Source organism: Diabrotica virgifera, chromosome 1 (assembly GCF_917563875.1).
Source record: "Diabrotica virgifera virgifera chromosome 1, PGI_DIABVI_V3a".
NCBI lineage: Eukaryota > Metazoa > Arthropoda > Insecta > Coleoptera > Chrysomelidae > Diabrotica > Diabrotica virgifera.
Window position 1 is genome coordinate 22,325,856 of NC_065443.1, and position 19,718 is coordinate 22,345,573.

At 32.3% G+C, this 19,718-nt stretch overlaps 1 protein-coding gene across 1 annotated transcript in view; it reads left to right on the plus strand.

Annotated features, from left to right (window-relative positions):
• LOC126886654 (neural-cadherin-like) overlaps positions 1-19,718 on the plus strand; it is an 87,196-nt gene that overhangs the window by 66,694 nt on the left and 784 nt on the right. The window lies entirely within an intron of this gene.

A 19,718-nucleotide genomic window follows, 5' to 3' on the forward strand; every position in this document is an offset into this window, starting at 1 on the left:
TAATTTATAAATTGGATGAATAAATATGCAATGGGTAGGACCATTAAAAAACAAAGAGATCGTATATTTTCAAATAAATGAAAAAGTCATGTTTCATATTAATAATTGGAAATATTTTAACTGTAGATTCCTGTGCTCAAAATATTGAGGTTTAACCCAAATCACCTAGTTCGAAAATGCTTCCTAAGGGAGCTAGAGCTTTTTGAAAATGGCGTCTTGTAATTAGTTTTTTTTTAAATACCTCCAGAACACTGCCATTTAGAAAAACTAGTAAGTCTATTTATCTTCCAAGGATAAATCGATTCCATAAATTGCGAATTTCTAGTACCGGTCATAGGCTTCCGTTTTGGGTAGGACAACGCTTATTTTATTGCATAACTTTTAAGCATTTTTGACACTAGGTAATTTTGAATTTGTGAGATATTCTAATACTAAAAGGTGCTCCTGCTTTAAGTCGGTAAAATACACCGTTTTCTAGAAAAATTGATTTTAATTTGTCGTTTTTTCAATTAAAAAAAAAAAAAAATGTTTAGAAACACGAAAACTGATACGTTTATTTATTTTCCAGATGTGAACCGATTTTATCAATAATTGTGAGTTTCTAGAACCGGTCATATGCGTCCGTGTTTTATTTTATTGCATTATTTTTTATCTTTAATTTTTAAGCATTTTTGACACATCATTAAATGAGGTATTCTAGTAATAAAAGTTACTATTGCTTTAAGTCGGTCAAATACATAGTTTAAAAAAAAATTCAAATTTTGTTCAAATTTAAAAAACGAAAAATTCTCAAATTGATTTTTCTAGAAAAGGAAAAGGAATCTACAGTTAAAATATTTCCAATTATTAATGAAGCACCCTATATAATTGGAAAATGATTAGCACTCTATTTAAGAAAATATAGGCGATTATAGATCTTTGTCCTCTGGTATTTTTAAAGGAATACTTAATTATTTAATTGAATCATTAAAAATTAATTAATTGTCTAGGCGCTATTTTGCAAAATCTATTATGAAGTCCTAAAAATATAGCATTTATAATATTATACCTACTCGTGGTAGACCAGAACTTCATCATCATCATCATGGTGCTATAGCCCTTAGAGGGCCTCGACCTTCTCAAGCGTTCTACGCCATACTGTTCTGTCCCTTGCCTGCACTTTCCAGTTGCCGACTCCGATCTTCTCGGCATCTTGTGTTACCCCGTCCATCCACCTCAACTTTGGTCTACCCCGTCTTCTCATTCCCACGGGTTGAGCTGTTAGAATCCTTTTTATCATGTTCGATTCAGGGGCTCGGGCTACATGTCCTGCCCACTGCAGGCGATTTCGATTAATTATAGTGATAATATCTTTTCCACCAAACGTTTGCTTGTAGATATTCTGCAGTTCAAAGTTATATCTACGCCTCCATATTCCGTTCTCAGAAACCGCTCCGAATATCTTGCGTAGTACCTTTCTTTCAAAAATTGATAGAGCGGATTCATCTGTTTTAGTTAGCGTCCATGCCTCTGAACCATATGTGAGAACGGGGACTATCAATGTTCCATACAGCCTTATACGAGTTTTTTGAGACAGACGTTTGTTAGATAAGTACTTTGATAGACCATGATAACACCTGTTTGCAATTATTATTCGCCTTTTTATTTCCTCAGATGTGTCCAGATGTGTTCCTCAGGTAGACCAGAACTAATCTGTAAAAAAACGTGTATTTTTGGATGTGAGAGGTGGCATTCGGATTTTTGCAGATAAAGTTAGGTGACACCTTCAGTAATAATAATTGACTTATGCTCCTTCTCAAATATGCCCGGAACATTAATAAAAAAATTAAAATATTTAAAAATTTCGAAAAACATCGATTTTTTTCTGCTTTCTTTGCTTATAACTTTAAAACGGTTCGTTTTGGAATAAAGTCCTAGAGAAATAAAATAAATATAATTGAATTTTGTATGATATACGACTGGTCAAAAATGTCTTAAGGTATTACCTTTTCTGCAATATAGTAATAAATACAAAATAAGGGGGGAAAATACGCCTGCAGTTATTCAATGTTTCTTAACCACTTTGGTGGCACTTAGAACCTTAGTAATTCGCTCAGAAAATTCTTATAACTTACTTAAATGGTCTACCAAATTTCATTAAAATCGACCTTATAGATTTTGCATAATAAATTTGCAATGTAAATGTTTTTAAAAAAGTTCAAATTTTTTAAAATCTTTCCGAACAAAAAGTAGACCATTTAGAAGTTGGCTAATTTTTTTATACATAAAGAGGTGGTCTACCTATCTAATACACTTTACAGAATTAAAATCGGATTACTTAAAGAGCCTCAGCAATGTTTTAAAATTATAAACAATTTTTTGGCTTATAAACAAATAGCTTTGTTTAATAATAAAAAAATTAATTTTTAGCAATGCAAATAATTAAAATCGGTATAATTTGACTTAAACTTTCAAATACTGTCAGCAGAATTGCTATTTTATTTTTTAATCAAAAGTTATTCGCGTTCAAAAATTGCAATTTTTCGATTTTTTGAATGTTCCCCCGCGTTTATATCGAAAACTATGCATCCTACGAAAAAACTTGTAACAACATTTTTTGCTTAGAATTACCCAAGAAATACAAAAAAATGTTTTATTTTGCGAAAAATCGATGTTATGTAATTCCTCAAGTTCTTTGTTTATAACAATCTTATCGACATCCGGATCAACTGTTACCCAAAAAATTCGTGTTCTACGGGTCAAAATACATAAAAAACTTGGGTAAGTCCATCTAAATAAAGGAGCCCGTAGTCCATCCTGGACACACAGCACTTATTTGTTTGTAAGCCAAAAAATTGTTTATAACTTTAAAACATTGCTGAGGCTGCTTAAATAATCCGATTTCAATTCTGTAAAGTGCATTAGATAGGTGGAGTGCTTCTTTATATGTAAAAAATTGACAAATCTTTGTATGTTCTAGTTTTTGTTGTGCAAGATTTTAAAAAATTTTAATTTTTTTTAAAAAAAGTTTAGATTGCAAAATTATTATGAAAAATCTAGTAAGTCAATTTTAATGAAATTTGGTGAACGGTTTTGGCACATTACAAAAATTTTCTAAGCGAATTAGGAACGTTCCAAGTGTAACCTAAGTGATGGAAAAACATTGAATAATTACAGGCTTGTTTTGCCATCAGAATGCCACCTCTCACATCCACCTAAAAACGGATCCTTCCTGGTCTATTGATACTAAATTGCTCTCGTGAAAAATATACCCATAAAGTTAAATATCTCTTTCTGTCAAAAGATATTAAATTTTAACTAATATATTATGACACGTATTCTTGTTCATCTTGTTCACTAGCTGATTTTATGACTTCGTTATCACATTGTAATAATATACCAGTCTTGTACTACCAGCATTATTCCTTCGGCTTGTTACTTCTAATTAATGTAATTGACTCTAGCTACCATTATATGAGTATTAATAACGTTCTTAATAATTACAGTTTGGCGTTGACTCAGTTGGCTGCAAGGGATATTTTGTGCCTCACAAATTTGTCATTATTATTGGTTGTGTTTATGTGCCTATAAAGTATTTTGTCGTTAATTAGTGGTGCAATTTTAGAGAGAGCCAGAAACAACAAGTTATAGCTTACTGTCTATAACAGTGCGTCTGCAAAGTACCACAATATTTTTTAGAAATTCCCTTTACAGACTTTGACATTAAAATCATTGTAAAATCTCTGCTTACTTATAAAGTCAAATAATTTTTTACAAACAGAAATGATTTGTTCCTGTAGCTATATAGTACGCAATCATGCACTCTTGGAGGGAAACTATTTGGACCACGTTTTTCAGATGCTTGGACGATCAATCGAATTAATAACCTGACAGTTTATCAGATTAAACTTGCTGATTTCTTTTTATGCAGATATTTATATAGCGATACGCTTTAATTACTATTTTTGCAAATTTTATTTTCTGATTAAGAGGAAAACGAAAAGCCCTAGATACAAAGTTTACTACCTTTTGAACAATTAGAATAATTGAAATAAAATACAGTAAACAATATTTTAAATCCAAGACTTTTCGTTAATAAACTGCTTTCTGGCTGCATCGATGGTTCGCGTGATGGATTTCGCGATGGTTTCCCTTAAATAAGTCAGATTGTTTATATTCCTTCAGATTTGTGACTGCATAGCTTCACTGATGAGGCATGAGGATGCTGAAATGGCTATATGGAGATGGTGGTCCAAATCTGAACCGAATATAAACTAAACAAAAATCTGCATTTATCTTTATTTTCTGAATTTTTAATAACTTTTCCCAAAACGAAACAACGTTCTTAGTCATTTAAAATTCACATGTAATACACAAACCTTATGCCAACAAGGGCCGTTGATTTCGAGAAACGAAAATGTATCCCTAAACAGATTGTATAAAATTAATGTTTTTTTCAAGGAAACACTAATTGATTACGATGCCAGATTGCCACATTCTTCATGTCAACTTCTTAAAATACAAAAAGGTTCTCATTTTTTAAAAGGCAGATGCAGTAATTTATGGCCCTTCTGGCCATTATCTCAAAACCGCAAACCAGTTGACATAATAGTTGGTGGTCCGGCAAGTCAGTCTCTACACAGCATGCGAACGATTCAGACACACCCTCGCTCTCGCTAACAATAACAATACCCTTTCGAGATATAAGCAAAACACCACGCTTGTTAACCCAAAATAAATAAATATATTACTGTTCGTTGTTACACTTATTTTTAATTAATTCCGTCAACACACACCACCGGCATATTTATAAAGTAAATCATACATACATCGAGGAGAACTATTCTCCTCGAACATTAAGAGGAAGCAGAAATAATCTGACTTGATAATGGCAAGTGTGACCTTGTCGAAACGTCAAAATATTTCCAAAAACCAAATATTTTCAACGCGTAGTCAATCCCGGCAATCCTAAGACATACTGTTAATGGTAAAAATTTACTGTTAATGGCCCAACTCCACTTCGAAAGTCATGTTCTGAGTTAAATCGTGGGTATTTGTTTGTTTAGGCCTCATTCGCACCTGTTTTAATGTTTGATAAATATATCCATAGAATATTTCTAGCTGTTGTGAGGTAACATTATTATCATGGCATCTACACTCCTAGCGGAGTGATTGCCGCTGTCTTTGGGCACTTTCGATTGATTTGTCGCGAGGAACCATTAACATTTTGGTTTTACAATTGGTTCTGTGACTTGGCATCTTCGACAATTTCTCTCCATTCGTTCCTGTTTTAGCTTATGGTTACCCATTCTTTAACTCCCATCTTCTTAAGGTCCTCCACTATCTAATTCTCCCATCTGGTTTTGGGTCTTTCTCGTGGTCTGCCTGATACAGGTCTCCATTGGGTAGTTTTCTTGATAACGGCTTCTGGATTTCTCGCTTCTATAATATATCCTATCCGTCTGAGGCACAGACGCCTTGATAAATCTGACGATATTTTCTCCTTTCAAAAGTCCTCTTACTTCGTTGTTCATCAGTTTTCTAAATTCATTATTACCTAAGTTTAGGGGGCCTGCTATCATCCGAACTATTTTTCTCTCCAGGATCCTCAATCTTTCTTTATCTTTCTGTGTCAGACACATTACTTCAGCACCATATGTGATTATTGGTCTACTTGTTGCTCTGTAAATTTTCATTTTAGTATTCTGAGTAAACTGAGTATTTCCAGTAGGTTCCGTTTCCTGTCAGGATTCTTTCATTCATTACTATGCTTCTACCGTTAGTTTCGTTAACTGAGACTTCAAAATATTTACAGTGTTCTACATTTTCAAACTCATATACCCCAATATTTAACCTTGTCACACTAACTGAATTTTTTCTTAAGCATATTAGGTACCTACTTTGCTTTATTTTGTTTATTGCCAAACCCATCTTGGATGCTTCTTTGAACAACTTCGCAAATTCATCTTTTAAACTGTGTATGTTTCTGCTAATCAATGCTAGGTCATCAGCGTGCGCCAGAAGTTGCGACGTCGATGTTATATAATTATACCTTTTATTTCGGTAACTCTTATTGTTTCTTCTATCTTCTTCTTTAAGTGCCATCTCCGCGACGGAGGTCGGCAATCATCATAGGTATTCGGACTTTAGAGACGAGTGCTCTGAAAAGTTCATTTGATGTACATCCGTACCATTCTCTCAGGTTGCGCAGCGACGATATTCTGTATCTCCACATGCTCCTTTTTCCTTGAATCTTTCCCTGCGTAATCAGTTGGAGCAAGTTGTATCTCTCTCCACGTGTAATATGTCCAAGATATTCCAATTTTCTGGTTTTGATTGTATTTAAGACTTCCATTTCTTTATCCATCTTTCTCAGAACCTCTTTGTTTGTGACGTGTTCTGTCCATGATATTTTCAGAATTCTTCTATATACGCACAACTCGGATGATTTCAGTTTTTTCATTGATGCCGCATTCAAGGTCCGAGCTTCCATTCCGTAAAATAGAGTCGAGAAAACGTAGCACCTAGCCAACGTTATTCTTAGCTCTTAGTTCCTTCTATGGCGACATTAAATAGTAACGTTGATAGAAGGTTGCCCTGTCGTACTCCAGTTGCTATTTCTATATTTTTGGAGATGCCGTCATCTGTTACCATTGTTGGGAGCCATTATATTGGGATTAAATAATTCTCAACCAATCTGTCCTGCATGGAGTACCTACCTGAGATGTCGGATTCACAACACAATATCAGGCCAGCAGGAAACCTCTACCATGGTCAAATAAACGTATTGCCATAGAAAAATAATAACATTTCGAAAAGATTCGGAAAAATTACGGAAAAAATTACAAAAATTTTCCTCTCACGTATCCTCTTTCCACTGTCCTCCTTTATCCTGTCCTTCCGATTGGGTGTATGCAGTTAATTTGAAGACCATTTAAGTTTCTTATAACTTTTTACATGTGCTACATTCTACAACTATAATACGAATACTATACAAATCTAAAAGTAACTACAAAAAGACTAAAGAATAGAAAAATAAACGATATCATCAAGAAGACACTTCATAAATTTTCAGTATGTAGCATCCAATCCTAGAGATAAGATACGTAAGTAAAACATTTAAATATTCCATTTTAAAATCCCTAGAGATAAAACATTTAAATTTGACTAAACTAGCCGCTTTACAAAACATATCTCCTCACTGGAGTTGGATGATCCCTGTACCTCCGTAAATCACAATGGCCCACGAGACAGTATATCTTGTAAAGAGATCAGCGATACAAGCGAGATACAAATTCTACTACCTATTTCGGACAACGTACATTTTCGAGACATTTGTTACTCTGAAGACAGCATCATTACAGATACAATGTGTGTCTTCTGGGTTTCAGTGATGGTTCGATGATAAAAGAAATTCGTTTAAATTTAACTAGGTTAATATCGTACTTCTTTTAGATTCATTTAGATAGGGAGATATGGAGCAATTAATCGTTACGATATTTTTAATAGATGTAAAAGATCTTACGCTTAAAAAAATCATTGAATGTCGAAGTATAGTATTCATTTTAAGTCATTTGTTACTAATTTAAATGAGTTTTTGAAGTTATACTTCTTTACCGGCGATAGAGGGTGAATTTTTATACGTTAAAACCTATCAGCCCGGCGCATGCGCATTATAACTTTGTTCTGATTGGATGTTCAAATGACATGTCAAAAATTATCCGATATGGCAGCTGTGGTTTGGAGGTAAAGGTAAAGGTAAACAAATGTATAATATATTAGTTTTATTGTTGTGAGCACAGAAACAAAAAAGTTTATAATATTGTAGTGACTTTTAAATAGTTTTTAAAAGCAACAGGTACGTAATAATTGTTAATGTATCAAGGGTATAAATTAACCTACCTATTTGATCTGCCAAAATACATAGTATGTAATACTTTTATTTATATAATTTTATTACCATCAAAATTTCTATCAATATTCACCTAATATATTGTTTTCTTACTCTATGTTTTGTTGTATTTTTTCAATTCTAAATCATTTCAATTCAAAATTAAAATAATTTGATCAAAATATCAAAATATCACAAGTTTAATCCGTTTAGTAAGTCGATCTTCGTAAATAATGACACATAGTGTCCGTGGCTAAGCGTTGAAGGCGAATGAATTCCAATACCAACCGCGCTTATCAGCGCTGGTTCGAGTCACAATAGAAACTTTCTTTTTTGTTTTTTTTTAATACATTTTATGATTGTAAGTATATTTCTTATATAATTGTATTTTCAGAAAATACGTATTTAGTTAAAAAAAAATTCGACAATTAATGTTCAGACATCATTTGTGGCTTGTTTAATGTGTTTGTGTGTGTTTTATTCTTTTATTATTTTAATTTTTGGCACTGTTCTAATAAAAATGTTTGAGAAGTAGTAAGTATAAATTAGTTTAATATTTAAACAAAATATAAATAAAAAGTATATTAATTTCGTTTAAATCATATAATAGAAGTATAACTTTTTACGTGCGTACAAAGTACACACACACATTCTTTTTTTAACCTACTGATGACCAACTTTTTTTTGTTACACGGATGACCAACGGGGGTAAAAAATGACCCCAGGTCAAAAATGACCTGGAATGAATGTTTTCAGCATTTAAATCTTCATCTAATACATCCTCGTTTTCTGATACTATTTCATCTTCTATATCATCATAAAAATCGCTAGCAGTAACAAATTCCTGTAACTCAGCCTCAGTAAGATATTTGGGGGCCATATCTTATCATATGTAGATACACAAAATACTAAGAAACTATAATAATATACACCACGAAATAATAATAATGACTAACTGTAGCAGACAGAAATGTCATGATTCGTACATAACAGTCACCACAGTCTAAAAATAGATTTTGATAACGCGCAGTGTAAAACTACTTGGAATTCCACATAATAGACGGTATTTTACTAAACATCAACTTCAGAATATATTTTTTATTCGTAAAATATAGGAAATTTTTTTTATTTCAAAATATGTGGATTATCTTAAAGTCAAATAAAAAAATAATGAGTTTAAAATTGAAAATATTTTTGAATTTATTAAAGAAAAACATACGCTGGGGTCCCAATTTACCCCCTTGGTCATCTGAAGGTTAATAGTATTATTAAAAAGAAATCAACAATCATTGTTGAGAAGAAAAGTGATTTAAGCACTCATTTATCGTTTTTCTTTTATGTTTTAAAAGTTTCTTGGGCGTCTTGGTTTAAAAACTTTTATATGCCAGTGAAACATCAGGTCTCCATAAAACACACAAAGAAAAACTAGTATCATAGTAGAAGAAAATTATCCGGCAAGAAGGAGGCTAATGAGGCTATCGGATAAACCAAGAGAATTGGTAAATTAGGAAATCTGTAGGAAAACTCTTACTGAATTATTATTATTAACACTACTCTACTGATAATACTCATTAAAGAGATAAGAAGAATGAAAAGCGAATCTTGGAAGAGGTTCTGCCAGAGCATTTTAGATATTATACCTGCCACTACTAGAATCCACAATATTCTTTCCCAGGATCCGGCACAATGACCAAGCCTACTTCAAGACCTAATGGTAGCCTTGCGGAATCTAACAGGAAACGCTTGAGCTATGACTACAAAAGCACTTCCCAGGTTTAACAACTATTGATGAGCAGAGTCAGGCTGAAAATCTAGAACGAAATAAGATTTTGAAATTTATGCGGGGAACATTGTCAAAATCGCAATTTTACCGTAAAAATAAAAAGATGCAATCACGTTTTTTGCATTTATTTCTGTTCCATTTTCAGAGCCGTGCGGTACATATTTTCAATATGATGCAAGTCTTCGAAATGCCGCCCCCTAAATATTATTGAAACTTAATACTAGTATTTATTTTTATTAAATGAAAATACACAAAATGAATGAAAAGTTTTATTTTAAAAAGAAGACATACTTAAAATTAAATGAAATATGTATTAACATTAAATAACATTTATGAAAAATACAATTTTATCCTTTTGATTTTAATTCTGGCAAACTCGTCAATCAGATTGGTGTAGTCTAAAGTAGCAGCTAGTGAGGACTCTATTGAAATAAGTGCTAATTTCCCCAAGCTACCGAGACAGAGAGTGTTAATAAAATTCTTTGGGCCAGTATTTTCTGCACCTCGCATGACAAAATTCCTCTAACCGGGGTTTAATTAGAACAGATAATACCGGTCCTTAGTGATACAACTATATTTGGGCATAAAGAAATTATTAGGCTATTTTGGCACAAATAGTTCAAAACCTCTAAAGGTTTCATGGAGTAGTTTGGGATAAAGCATGCAATAATTCTTCTAGAAAATCATTTGCCTCTATATCCGATTCTTTTTCTATGAAAAGTATTGAATGAAGATTTTCTAGTATTTTATCATCTTTCCCTTTTCCCTTTTCTTATATTTCCCTCAATTTAAAAATATCATATAAAAATTTAAAATTTTTATTATGAGTTTCTAAAAGCGAAAATCGATCAATCAAAGAATTAAAGGCAATGTCTAAAATATAGATGAAAAAATTTACTTTAAATAATTGCTCTTCCTCTGTTGAGAGCTGTTCCACAGATCAAATTGACGCATTTTTCTCTTGCCTCAATATTCATTTTCAGCAGGAAATTCGGAACTTATTTATAGGGATGGGAAAAACCTACCGGTTTAAACCTAAAACCGGTTTTTTTACTTCGCAATAACCGGTTTTACCGGTTATTTTTTTGTCCCGGTTATAACCGGTTTTTTCTTTTTAAAGTAAAAACCGGTTATCAGGTTTTTACGGTGATTAGGATTAGGTTAGGTATTATTTGGGATCCCAATCATAATTATTATTATCAAGTAACTATTCCAAACAAAACCATAATTCAAATTTTATTTTATTTTATAGATACAAAAGCAAACTGAAAGTGCAATCTCACATCAGCCAGCAGAATCAGTTATTAAGTTTTATTTAATATTTCCTTGAAAAGGTTTTTGTAATCATAATATTTACATAAGAAGTGTCTGTTTGAATTAGACGCAAGCCAAACATCATCTATTTTTCACACTAAACTCTTAACTCTTGACATTGAAAGTCGGTGAATGATTTTATCTGATTACCAGAAATAATGCTCTGCCTGTGCATATCGTATTACTGATTACGAATACGAACCTCCAAGAATTTCCCTACGTTTTCAAAACGATACACCCTACAGGAAGTATTAAATGAGTTAAAATGTACCTATTCTAGAAATATATATACAAACGTGTTAAAAGTATGTAATACATGATACATTTTTTTTTGATGGTAGTAAAAATAAAAGATATATTGCATTATCCAATTTATTTTTAAGTAAAATATTTATGTTGCTATTATTTTTTTAAATCCCATTTCAAAGAGTCTGGGAAATTTTTTATAAGTTGAAATGGTTCGGGAATTTTTTGATTTTGGGAGGAGAGGAAAATTGTAATTGTAAATGTAACTTTGTAACCTATTGGATTAAAAAAACCGAAAACCGGTTTTTCCAAAAACCGGTTTTTTTTGGCCGGTTATAACCGCCAGGTTAAACCGTAAGAAAAAAAAACCGGTATAACCGAAAACCGGTTTTTTGTCAAAAACCGCCATCCCTACTTATTTACAAGATTTTCTGCAATTTCATTATCAGTAATTTTCATTTGATCATACCCAAATTGTCAGTAAATTTTCATTTTTTCCATAGTTTCTGACGACATTTTTACACAATCTGGCAAATTTATAGTTACATGTTGCAACGTCTTCGAGACTGAATTTATATGAAATAAAATATCATGCCAAAGAACTGCACGGCATATAAATTTATAATTTTTAATATTTTTTACTAATCCTCGTGCTTTGACTTTAGTTTCTGAATCATTGTTGACGTCTTCTACTATTTCGAATAAGGCATTATATATTTCACAAAATTGAAATCTTAGAGGTTTCAATGCATCTATTCGACTTAACCATCTAGTAGTACTCAACGGTTTTAGTGCTAGTTGTGCAACATGTTTTTTTCAGAACTTCCCAACGCTTTGTAAAACCAGAAAAAAAGTGTACAGTTCTTGTATAATACAAAAAAAGGTTGTTGTTTCTGTAGAAGAAGACGCTGCGTCATTTATGAATAAGGTGTGATGCAAAGGGCACGTAAAACGCCCTCGGATATTTTTCAAATATTCTGTTTTGCACACCCTTTCTTATTCCTTTCATATTAATCCCGTTATCATAGCCTTGTCCTCTGAGACGTTTTAAATCAAGAACTAATTTTTCAAAATTTGTCAAAATAAGTTCTGTACCTTCACCGGTTAAATATTTTCGGCTGACACTTGGTCCTATATATATTTTTAATTATTGAATTGCTTAGTTATTTGTATTTTGATTTTACTGATTATTATGCCGCCCCTCTTGTGATGCCGCCTGATGCGGCTGCCTCACCGCATCATAACACCGCACGGCCCTGTCCATTTTAATAGTTTTTTCTGAAATTTTTATTGTCCTATATTTCTCACCTTTCTGAAGACAATCGCTGTTTATTGAGCAAATCTCAAAAAGACCAGCTTGGCCAATTCTAGATCAGCGGCTTACATGAAACGCCCATTCGGTACGAATAACCAACAAATCAAAGCTTTCCCTTTGGACACGAAGGATATATGGAAACACATGTTTAAATCCCAAACATATGTACTTGCTATATTTGACTGTATATATGATTACGTATGGCGCACCAATGTTGTCGTCTAAAAGAGAAGCTGAATAAACTTCAACGAAAAGCATGCTTAATCATACCAGTAGCGATGTCTATTACACCAATTGCCTTTATGGAGGTCATGTTTGACGTCCCTCGATTATATATATATGGATAGAGAGAATGATGCGAAGGTAACAGCATAGAGAAGGCGGATAGGACGCCAGGAAGTAGGGCAAAAGGACACCGGGATCAATTCTGGAGAGACAATTAAAAATCACCCAGAGTTGGAAATGGTACCAGATGAAATGCAACCTCATTATAATTTAGAAAAACCATTTACCGTCCTCTTTTCAGGCAGGGACGAATTTGATAGGTCAATAGCAGGCCAATTCTGGTATACAGACGTCTCTAAAACCGACGAAAGAGTTGAAGCTGGGGTTTATGGAGGAAAACCAAGGCTAAGTCTTAGTCAATGCCTATGTAATTACTCTATTATCTGAGCGGAAATTTATGCTATAGAGATATACCTGCAGGCACATCTCTATAGCTTACTCAAGGCACTGATAACGAATCAGATTGAATTCAAGTTTGTTTGGAACTGTCTTCAGAATCTGAATTCTATTCCTGCTAGTTTTTGCAGAAAACGTTGTGTTTGTATAAAAGTGTTTGTATTATGTACAAATAGTTATTATCTAGAAGGAACTTAAACAGTTTGCTGCAAGGAGAACCCATGATGCTGCAAATTGGTCTGAGGGGTACGTTTCAGAAAACAGTTTCAAAATTTTGAAAACGATTTTAGACAAAAAGTGTATATTACAAGCAAAAGGTAATATTATTACTCTCAAATATTATTATTACATAATATATTAAAATATTAAAGACTTCTGAAATTGTTGGTAAAACATACATTCTTTTTATGTATTATTATTCTAAAGTATGAAACATGAAATCTACATCACTATATAAAGATACTAACTTTACTGCATATATTGTCAGTTGGGTATAATAAACACATATACATTTTATTGCTTCGATTGTCTGAGTGTTTACTCGACATGAAAGGTATTAGAAAAAAATGCAGGTATATACCTTGGATTCACTCAGTATTACTATTATTAAAAAGTAATCCCACCCACGTATCTAATCGATGAAGAGGCCTATTATTAAACTCCCCTTAGTTGATAATACCACTATAGAAAAAAGTCATAGTTCTCCACGGAGATTTTCTATTTCCTTTTCCTCGGCAGCACACATCTGAAGTCGTCGTAGAATATTTCTGAGCTTGACTATCATGAGAACTTAACAGAGCCGTCATCTACAGATTGTAATTTGGACATTAGAAAATGGGAAGGTAGGAACAGCTATAAAATTTATCTTCTCAGATAATTGAATTGTACATCGAACGTAGTCCTTAATATCTTTTAGTGATATAAAAACGATGTGAAGATATACAGAAATAAAGTTATATTGGAAAACCACACACATCAATATTTTTTTGATTAATTTTGAAATAATTAAACAATGTGTTTAAGTAACATCATTACTGTTGATGAATTAATGTCTTTTCTTCTTCTCCTTATATTAGACCCCTTGACCTGTTCTTCACCGATTTTGAGCTTGTTTTCATAGCTTTGATATTGACATATTCGAGTGCTGACATAGAGTTAAAATTAATATAACATGCTTGATTTGTCATTACTCATTACATTTAAAAAGGAGTTAGGTAAAGATAAAGTAAAAGGTTACAAGAAAGATAGTAAAGTTTTTTTTACCGTGACTATAGGATCAGGTGCAGGAGCACGCCAAATAGAATTATATTTTAGTGACGTCACGTTGCCTAGCAGCCGTCGATTCTTGAATTCAGAAATTCGATTTTATGACGTCAGCAAAATAGAATTCTATTTGGCGTGCTCTCACTACAGATCATAACCCAGTAGTGCCCAAAATTAGGCTCAAAATGAAAATAATAAAACGAAAAACAAAATATAAATATGTATATACAAAATATAAATACATTAATAAATGTTTTACAAGGAGACGACGAATAAAGACAGTCTCTCTCTCTTGGAGAGACAGAAACGTACGTATGGGGATGGTGGATCACCTATGAACCGAAATGAAACATATAAGCTGTTTTCAACGAAAACTTTTCGTTTATAAATTTGCAAAAGTCTGTGTGTTATTGCGTTGCCGCTCCTGCAATACTTAGAGCAGATGTATCGATGGATTCTTATGTAGTTTTGTCTTCTGAATCCAAATCTGAAAACGGCATTTCGATATCTCTAACCGTCTTCGAGATAATCGACCTCAAAATCTAAAATGTGACGTCACAATCCGGTTATTTAATACCACGCACGAAACGTCAGCTGAAATCTTTGATTAGGAAGTAGGCTACTTTTTTTTAATCTGAATTTGTTAAGCAAAGCAAATGTTATTATTTACATTTGAGTTTGACACTTCGTGAATGTCAAACTAAATTTTAAATTATTTAGCTATTAATAAAATATAAATGACATTTTATAGTGAATTTAATTATTATATAAAATAATATGTGTAATAAATGTATAAAAATACAATTTGAGTATATTTTGAAAGCAATAATGTATTAATAACTTTCAAAAGTTTTGTACGAGTAAGTACACGGCCTCCCCTTTAATGATAAATAGACTGTTCCATAAGTACTACTACAGTTCATCAGTAAAAAGTATCTTTATGTATTATGTATTTCACAATATTTGAAAATTGTTCTTAAAATGTTATTTGGAATAAAAAATTATAATATTTGACGAATTTTCTCAAATTATGGATACCAACATCATTTTCATTTATAAATCTTGTATTTTTAATTTAACGAAGAAATGTTATTCTTCATAAAAAGCTCTTCCTGGTCTAAGATTTATGATGCAACTATGCAATCAAAACTATGCAAGATCAAATTTTATTAATTTTATACGAGGTATATAAAAAATATGAATTTCGAGTAAAGTATCTTTATACACTGCGCGTCATAGAAAACGGGCAACCCAAAAAATGGGTCATGTTTGATGTCAAGTGTCTCCTAAACCTGTCGTCCGATTTAAGTAATTTTTTCAATATCTTATAGCTTTATTCTTTAGCAATTTCGCTGTAATAATATTGTTCCTAAACACGTAAATTTTGATTGTATACCGGGTGTACGAATCAACCTGTGTTTTTTCCTCAAAGTTTGCAACACCCTGTGGCATATTCTAGCATTTATAAAATACTGAAATTAAAATACAACAAGCCTCAGGTTCTCTTAACATTCTGTTTATTGATACATTCGCTTATATTGGATAATACAACAGTTAGGTACTTTAACAACAAGCCATGTTCTTCATCAGTACAGGGTGTTTCTAAATAAGTACGACAAACTGTATGGGGTAATTCTGCATGAAAAAATAATGACCATTTGCTTTATAAACATATGTCCGCAAGTGCTTCACCTCTGAGATACAGGATGTTGAATTTTTCCTTACAAACCGACTATTTATTTATTGCATTAAAACCGGTAGAGATATGCAAATGAAATTTGGTGGATTTTAAGAAATAGTTATTGCGCATTTTTTGACATGCAATTAAGATTTTTATATTCACGTATGCACGCCAATGGTGAATATAAAATTTTTAATTGTATGTCAAAAAATGTGCAATAACTACGTCATGAAACCCACCAAATTTTATTTGCATATATCAACCAATTTTTAAGCAATAAATATATCGTCAATTTGTAAGAAAAAATTCAACATCCCGTATCTCGGCAACGAAGCATTTGCGGGCATACGATTGTGGAGCAAACTGTCATTATTTTTTAATGCAGGATTACCCCTTAAAGTTTGTCGCACTGGTTCTCGCATTTAGAAACACCCTGTACTGATAAAGACCATGCCTAATTATTAAAGTACCTAATAACTTTTGTACTATCCAACAGAAGCGATAGAATCATGTAACAGAATATTAAGAAAACCTGAGGCTATTGTAGGGCTTTAATTTCAGTGTTTTATAAATACTAGAATATTTCACAGGGTGTTGCAAACTTTAAGGAAAAAACACAGTTTGATTGGTACACCCGGTAGGTATACAATGAAAATTTACCTGTTTAGCAACAACATTATTACTATATACAGCGATATTGTTAAAGAATAAAGCCATAAGATATTGAAAAAATTTCTTAAAGCGGACCACAGGTTTACGAGATACGAGACATGAAAAATGACCCATTTTTTGGGGTGCCCGTTTTCTATGACGCGCAGTGTAGTTCACAACATTTAAATTAGAATGGTATATTTGCACATTAAAACATAATTTTTAATTCTAAACAACTTTTCGTAATAGCAATTTTCCATATTATGAATTTAAATACGTATATACAAAGTTTTCGTTATGATAATTCTCGCATTTTCAGCTTGTTTAATATTCAATCTTTAATTTCTATTTAAAATTCATGTTTAAGGTAAACAATAAGAAATATTTTTATACAGCAACTATCCCAGTCCATTCTCATAATAGTTATTTATGAAACAGTTCGTGAAGTATGCTTTTTGCGAACGGACGCGATGTTTAGAGCACGAGCGACAGCGGAGCGAGTGCTATACATCGCGTAAGTTCGCAAAAAGTACTTCACGCACAGTTTTATACAATATTTTAACTAATATAAACAAATAAAAAAAACTGTAACTCTTCGTCACTGGAATTCATTTCTATTCTACAATTTTTAGAACCTTGACATTTAAAAATTCTAACCTCTTTCAAGCCACAAAACTGTCAAAACTTTTGTTGTAATTTATTGCTCACATGTCATCACCATGACAACGCGAAAGTTAAGGATATTTGATTATATGAAAGTGTGCCACAAAACAGTGCGAAAAAGTAATTAAATCCCATTTAAAATACATTGTTACTACACGCACTGCTATCTATAATGACATTTTTCACAAACTAAAAACTTATACATAATATGAGATAGAGTAGATAAATACACATTTTATTAAGTTAAATTTTGATAAGTGCATAAAAAACTGTTTCACTTCTGCTACTCTAATTTTTTTCCGTATCCGCATCAATCTTATTCTTCAAAATGAACTCAACCAAAACAACTTTTTGTTCGTCCGTGATATCGGAGTACACATAAATATAAAATTTAAGTGGCCTGATTAATGACATTGATTTTGCGGACAAGCTTGCATTGGGAAAATCGTTTATATTAAATTAGGGTTCATTTTTCTTTGACAGAAGAAGATGCTCTTATAGTACAGGGATAAGACAACAAAATTTTGCCTAAAGTACAACAGAGTATGTATCGTGGGTATACTGCAAAAACTGACCAAGTCAATTTTTATCGATTTTTAGTTTATGTGACCCAGTTTAAGTTAAGTCACTCCAAAGAACTAACTCAATACCTGAAAAAATTCCCAAGGCAAAATTATATACAGTAAAACCTGCCATATCCGGATCAATGTGGCGACAGACCGATCCGGATATGAAAAAATCCGGATATCAAGACCACTTCTTTTTACCTTGATCCATAGGCTAACAGAGGGATGTCACATTTGGGGACAAAAAACACACTTTATTTCGCCATCTTTTAGTTCTTTTGGGTCGGGATGAGAGGGTGAGTTGTCCAACAGCAGGACTGATTTCCTCGGTAGATTTCGGTAGATTCGGACGGCAGGACCGTCCGGATATGGGGAGGTCCGGATATGACAGGTCCGGATTTGGCAGGTTGTACTGTATAAGGTTTGATGCCGCAACACACATAACATACAAATGTCTGGGTATGCGTATCAACAGACTGGAAGAAATGAACATGTTGACTTGGTCACTTTTGCATGAAATATGATTCATATTTTATTCATGTCAACATTGAACTGCGACAATTGGATATTATGACTTGGTCACTTTGGTATGTTTTAGTTTTATGTATACGTTGTATGTTTATTTGTTGAACGATCACGTGTTGGAAAAATAGATATTAAGTTTATCTTTCATTTTATCGTATAAAACAGCAATTTAAATATTGTGCAGCATAATTTTTTAGAATCTGGGCATTCTTACATGGAAGTAGATTACATGCACAGTGCCATAAAAAATGCTAAAAATAATGTTCCAGTATAGGTACACTATGCATGATTAGCTACACATTTTTAGACTGGCCGAAACAATAAAAGTGATGCATATACCTAACGTACAGGAATTAAGGTACAACGCTTTTCTTGATATAAATACTCTAGCTGCTAATGTAGGTGTACTATTAAAAATAGAACCATTGACGAAAACTGAAATCGTGTTAATTAGCTAAAAATTATATGTGTGTGATATGAAGAAGACAAACCGCAATATATTTTTTAAGTACAACTATAGTGATCTAGACTTTCTTATGTTCAATGTAATTGGGCGTACTAAAGGAGTTATAAATTTTATAAAAGAAATTCAACTACTATTTTACTCCAAAGAAATTCCTATTTCTAAACTTAAAAAGCAGGATCTTCTAAAATTGTGTAGAGAGGAACAACTCGCTCTGAATTCCATGCTTGGGTATCAGTCAATACCATCAGAGTGGGACGATGTTGCTCCAGAGCCATCAGTATTGTCCGATTCAGATTCAGATTAGCTCTACTTCTCCTATTCGGATTCAGATTAATTCTAGTAGAGAAACATTTACATTTTTGTTATCATTTTCCAATTTAAAAAATAAAGTAAATATTTTTGTTTGAAACTTCAGCCTTACACTGTAAATAAATAAAATTAGAAGTATTTTCTTTGTGATTTATTATTGATAAATAATTATCTTTTTGTGACCATGATTTAAATTTGAGCAAATTTCTACATCAAAAAGTGACCAAGTCAGTTTTTTTTTTTCGAAAAACAAAAAGGTTAATGCGATTTTTAGAGCTACTTAGAATCACTAACTTCAGCCATTTAATACCTGGAAAGAAAAAATACATATCGTTTTAAAATGATTTAAAAAAAAAATTCAAATAAAATTACAGAATATTCAACA